A 6,787-nucleotide genomic window follows, 5' to 3' on the forward strand; every position below is an offset into this window, starting at 1 on the left:
TCACAGCTATTTGAAGCAAACTATGGGAAACTGATAACTGAGATGAAAAAGGATAGTGTTAGATGAGAGATTTTACCTCTGACTGATGGGAAGAATAGAAACGGTAAGAATGAATTTTTAGATTCTACTTTTAGCATAATAGATAAAATCATAGCAAAATTCTCATGGCAAAATAAAAAAGCTATAAGTAAATACAAGACTGCTTTGTGCACAAAGAGAAGGGAGGGTTGAATTTACTGAATTAAAAAAATAATTGTGGATAACTTGAGAGACAGATAGTGTGATGGGGAATGGAACAAAAGGCATGTCAAAATGTACCTTTGGAATCACTTCTATTCCTGACTCATACAGCTCAGAAAAAAAATTAAGATTAGTAACGATGAAAATATGGACAGTAGCACGAAAGAATCTAAAATGGCCAAAATCCATTTGTAGGGCCACTAAAATAGCAATAAACTCTGCTTTTTACCATCTATTATGGACTCAGGATTCAAAGAATGGGCAACCAAGGGGTTTAATATATTGCACAAGTATTCAAAAGACAAATCATGAAATCATTTGAACAATTTAAACAGGAATTTGATTAAAATGGGAGGAAACATTTTAAAGCAGAACACAAATTAACCAACAGTCTGACATGAGAGAATTTGATTGGAAAGTGAAAATTAGGTATTTTAACACTCCTTCTACTATCGCAATATACAGCAGTACATCTGAATGTTGGAGGAGGTGTGGACTGTTAGGGGACACCAAACATATATTTTGGGACTACCCAAAGCTCCAGGACTTCTGGAAGATTAATCAGGTTATGGACATCAAACTTGTTCTGAATCCAGCACTTTTTATACTGGGTATACTGTCTGACAATATGACAGACAGAGACTCAAATTCATTACTGAGAATAATACCAAAAAAAATTTGCAGTTTCCTGGTCTAAGCAGCAGCCCCGAACATACAGTGGATATAAAAAGTCTACACACCCCTGTTAAAATGCTAGGTTTTTGTGATGTAAAAAAATGAGACCAAGATAAATCATTTCAGAACTTTTTCCACCTTTAATGTGACCTATTGCCTGTACAACTCAATTGAAAAACAATCTGAAATCTTTTAGGGGGAAAAATAAAAAATAAAAAAATTAAATAGTGTGCACACCCTCTTATAACTGGGGATGTGCCTGTGTTCAGAATTAACCAATCACATTCAAACTCATGTTAAATAGGAGTCAGTACACACCTGCCATCATTTAAAGTGCCTCTGATTAACCCCAAATAAAGTTCAGCTGCTCTAGTAAGCTTTTCCTGACATTTTCTTAGTCGCATCTTACAGCAAAAGCCATGGTCCACAGAGAGCTTCCAAAGCATCAGAGGGATCTCCTTGTCAAAAGGTATCAGTCAGGAGAAGGGAAAAGAATTTCCAAGGCATTAGATATACTGTGGAACACAGTCAAGACAGTCATCATCAAGTTCAGAAAATATGGTGCAACAGTGACATTACCAAGAACTGGACTTCCCCCCGAAATTGATGAAAAGACGAGAAGAAAACTGGTCAGGGAGGCTGCCAAGAGGCCTACAGCAAAATTAAAAGAGCTGCATGAATTTCTGGCAAGTATTGGCTGCGTAGTACATGTGACAACAATCTCCTGTATTCGTCATATGTCAGGGCTATGGGGTAGGGTGGCAAGACGGAAGCCTTTTCTTAAGAAAAAAACACCCAAGCCCGGCAAAATTTTGCAAAAACACTTTTGAAGTCTCCAAAAAGCATGTGGGAAAATGTGTTATGGTTTGATGAGACCAAGGTAATTCCAAAAGGTGTGTTTGGCACAAAAAAACCCACTGCACATCACAAAAAGAACAACATACCCACAGTGAAGCATGGTGGTGGCAGCATCATGCTTTGGGGCTGTTTTTCTTCAGCTGGAACTGGGGCCTTAGTCAAGGTGGAGGGAATTATGAACAGTTCCAAATGTTGGCACAAAACCTTCAGGCTTCTGCTAGAAAGCTGAAGATGAAGAGGAAGTCCATCTTTCAGCACCACAACGACACAAAGCATAAATCCAAATCAACAAAAGAATGGCTTCACCAGAAGAAGATTAAAGCTTTAGAATGGCCCGACCAGAGCCCAGACCTGAATCCGATTGAAAATCTGTGGGGTGATCTGAAGAGGGCTGTGCACAGGAGATGCCCTCGCAATCTGACAGATTTGGAGCATTTTTGCAAAGAAGAGTGGGCAAATATTGCCAAGTCAAGATGTGCCACGCTGATAGACTCCTACCCAAAAAGACTGAGTGCTGTAATAAAATCAAAGGGTGCTTCAACAAAGTATTAGTTTAAGGGTGTGCACACTTATGCAACCACATTATTTTATTTTTTATTAAAAAAAAAAACACTGAAAGACTTCAGTTTGTTTTTCAATTGAGTTGTACAAGTTATAGGTCACATTAAAGGTGGAAAAAGTTCTGAAATGATTTATCTTGGTCTCATTTTATTACATCACAAAAACCTGGCATTTCAACAGGGGTGTGTAGAGTTTTTATATCCACTGTAACTCAACAGAAGTACAGGCTTAAACATGGGTTCATTGTTGAAAAATTGTCACCAGTAATACAAGCAATGCCAGATCTTTAGTCACCTCCTTTTTATTTTATTTATTTATTTTTCTTCCTTCATTGTAAGTGTTTTTTTTCCTCAATCTTAACGCTTGTTGCACTTGTTCTGGGTTTTACTTTCTTTTCGCAGATGTAAACCGTACAGTGTTTGGTCACAGTAACTGTTAATTCATTGAGGGTCAAAGGTATGGTATTTGACATGTAATGTGCAGGTATATGTTCTATGACAACTATAATTTACAATAGTTCTCGAGCACACAAAGATAACATCCCTGCCAGCCTTGACCCTCATCAGTAGGCTTTCAGAACCAACAGATCCAAAGAAGATACCATATCTACTCCCCTTCACTCAGTCTTCTCACACCTGGAGAATAAAGGCAGATTTATAGTTGCACGTAGACTCTACGCAGAGCTGACACCGTAACCTACGCTGTAGTGAGCATTTATACATATGCACTGGGTGTCTATGTTGCTGGCAGTGGTGAGCTGATTGCCAGCAGTACTTCCCCTTTTAACACACCAACCCATTCAGCTCACACCTGTGTCTCTGGGCTATGCAGAGTGGACAGGCAGAGTGTGTCTGCAGGGAGAGTAAGAGATAGACTGCTGGATGAGCACTGCACTGCTCTCTCATAAGTTTGCCTCAATAAAAGCAGTCCATTGATTCTTTCAATGCAACCTTGAGACAAAGTTGGCTAGGAATCCCCAGCTCTACCTCCAGTCTTGCCTAGATTGTTCTTGTAGTCACTAGAGAAAAGTGATCAAAATCCAACATTTTTAATGTATGTCCATCATAATAAAAAACTATGTAGCAAGATAGAAATAGAGGAAGAATACTGATGCAGGAGTACAATCTGCAGACTGGAGGCAAGAGGACGAGTAAGTGTGACGGGGGTGAATGTTAATAAAGGGGCAGTCCTCTTAGCGAGTTGAGTGAAATTTGGAAGCTTGGCTATATTCTCCTTGTCATTAAGGGAGGGCCAGTAGTACAGTTAGGTGGGCCCAGGGCAATTAGGCCCACCCAAAAAGCTGCGCCTTCATTGTACACCCATGATTGCACTCCAAGACATCAAGAGAACTCTATTGTTAAGTATGCAGGCGACACCACCATAATTGGCCACATTAAAAAAATGATGAGCGTTCCTATTGGGAGGAAATCGACAATCTTGCAGTGTGGTGCACAAAGAAAAAAATAATTAATTGACAAAATAATTTTGGCTAGGTCTCATTTATAGGCTATATATGATAATAATGTTTGCCTTCTTTGACAGTTTCCAATCTGCGAAAACAGAGACGATATCATGCCGTGGAAGGCAACTAGCGCATCTGTTATGGCACTATTACTTAACTCTTTTTCTATAACATGTTCAATGCTGAGATAACTTATTATTGACCCGCGACACATCATGTGAAAATGAAACATCCCATCTATTATGTTTGTTTTTTGCTGTGCATACTGTACACCTGATCTGAGTAGATAATCATTTTTTTATTACCGTAAAATTCGGAATATAAATCGCACTGGAATATAAGTCGCAATCTATTTTTGAGGGTCTCAAATGGGGAAAACAAGGTTTTTATTGCTATTTGTAAATAAAAACGACATACAGGTTATTCCAACACTGTTTCCATTTATTTTCCTTTGAAACATTCAAAACATAATAACCTGTTCAGCAGGTTTAGTTACTTTTCAGATTTTTCAAACCCATTAACTTCTTAATATAACAACATCTGAGCCATGAGCTCAAATTAACGTTAAACGTTTTTCTTTTTTTTAAAGAACATGGCAGCTTTACCTTATTTCACTTGAAGGCTGTAAATGCTTTGCCTACTCAAATTCCAAAAACTCTTCCTCAGAGTCGTCACTGTGAAATAACATTGTGACCAAGTTATCATAGCGCTTTTGAAGCAGATTCACATCACTGTCCTCCGACTCGGAGTCAGTCCCAGTTCCTGAGTCAAACAGAGCATCATCCTCTGTTCCATCCAGTCGGTTTGAAATGGAGCATTTCAGGAAGGCCCGCGTAATAAGCTCTGTCGGGACGTCCTCCCAGCTGTCTTTGACCCACCCGCACACGGTGGCCAGTGCAGGTCTCTTCAGATTACCCAGCGGTGTAAATGCGTGATCATCTGATTGAAACCATTTTACCCATTTCTGCCTAATCCAGTCTTTGAACGGCTTGTTCACTGCAACGTCCAGGGGCTGTAAAATCTCGGTCATTCCGCCGGGAATGATGGCCACATCTGTTCTCAAGTTCTTCAGCTGTTTGTGCACAGACTGGTGTAAATGACCCCTGAATGCATCCATCACCAGAAGCGCCTTTTTCTTTAGAAGTCCACTGGGTCTTCTCCCCCAGACAGTTTTAATCCAGTCAATCATGCTGTCGAGTTAATTCTCCCCTTTTCCCGGCATCAGTGCCTGCCCCAACTCGCTTGGGGCCTGGAGGTCGACAGAGTACGCTGGACACAACTCAGCTTGCTTAATCACTTTTATTTAACGTGGTGGAAGTAGCAGCAGGTTGATAACCTTAAAGAAAATAAACAAAGAATCAGGCAGTCATTAAACTGCATAAAAGTATGAAGTCAATTGCCTTATTAATACTTGAACATAAATAAATGATTAAATTAACTTGATTAAGTTAAAGAATTAACTAATCAGATGCACTGCTAAGCTCTCTCCCTTGAGATAAGAATGAATAAAATAAGATTTATTTTTTATATACAGTATATATATTTTAAAAGCACAGCGTGAATACGTACAGTAAACAAACAAATAACCTACTGTTTCCTCCATCCATCCTTTCTCATGCACTCGTACAGAGACACCTGCCGGCATGCGCTCTTTGGGAGCCGTCTTCCTTTTGAAGATGACAAGTAGCTGGAGCTTGGCGCCATCAGCACAACATGACAATACAACAGTAAAATGGGATTTCTCATGTCCGGACGTCTTGATCTGCACAGTCTTCTCCCCCCGGTTATTGACGGTGCGGTCTGGCGGCATATCAAAACACATCGGAACCTCATCCATGTTTCCAATTTGCCCAAGTTCATAGGAATTCTGCTGGCGCATTTTAATTATGAATCGCTGGAACGTCACCATTTTCTCCTCGTAGTCCTTCGCCATCTTTTGTGAAATGCGAGTTCTTCTGCAAAGTGATGGTGCCTTTCTCTTCATGAACCTGTCACACCAGCTAACTCTACCACTGAAATTGGTCTCATCCAACTCTTTCGCCACCTCAATTGCCTTCATCCGAATCATGTTTTTTGACACAGGGACTAGTTTGCGTCTTTGCTCAGCGATCCAGTCAGAAACCGTATCTTCTACCCGTGGCCACAGACATTTTCTCCCCCCATTAGCTTGCTTCATTTTTGCCATGACCTCGAGTTTAGCCTTGTTTCTCCACCAGTCACGAACCAATTTCTCGTCAACATTAAACTGTCTCCCCGCGTGGCGATTTCCGTTGTGTTCCGCGAAGTCCACAACATGCAGTTTTTGTGATGCCGTGTAGCTTTTTCTTGTTATTTTCACCGACATGTTCGGTCGTCGTGTCCAGCGTGTCCCGCGTGTCGAGCATGTCTCTGTGCCAATATGGCGGCTTGTGCACACACTAATAACTGGCTCCGACTGGACACCGCCCCAATCTTTAGCTACGTAGCGCCATCTTGTGGGTCAAATTTACTATGTCAAGATTTACCTTGGTCTATAGGTCGCACTGGTGTATAACCCGCACCCAAATTTTTAGATGAAAAAAAAAGGAAAAAAAGTGCGACTTATATTCCGAATTTTACGGTATATTAATTGCGGGGAGGGAGAGAGATCGAATCCTCAGCTCTCCTCCTGTCTTGATAACATTGTTTCCTAAGTTCTTCTGCTCTCTGGAGAATAGCGAGTATGGGTATAAGGGATAAAAGTAGGGAGACTCCCGTGACAATCGGCAGTATATTCTCCTGGTCATTTAGGGTGGGCCAGTTATACAAGTGGGCCCGTCCATCCAAACCACAGAGCCAGCGCTCCTTACCAGCCTGCCCAGCTACTTAGCATCCCTCTTCTTAATACTGCTTCCCCACCACACCACAGCTTAGCTGAGAATGCTGGTGACACCTGACTGGTAGAACATCCTCAGGAGGTTCTTACAGATGTTAAATGACCCCAGCCACCTCAGGAAATAGAGCCAGCTCTGC

This window comes from Pagrus pagrus (genome assembly GCF_965226575.1).
Source record: "Pagrus pagrus genome assembly, chromosome: 8".
NCBI classification, from domain to species: Eukaryota; Metazoa; Chordata; class Actinopteri; order Spariformes; family Sparidae; genus Pagrus; species Pagrus pagrus.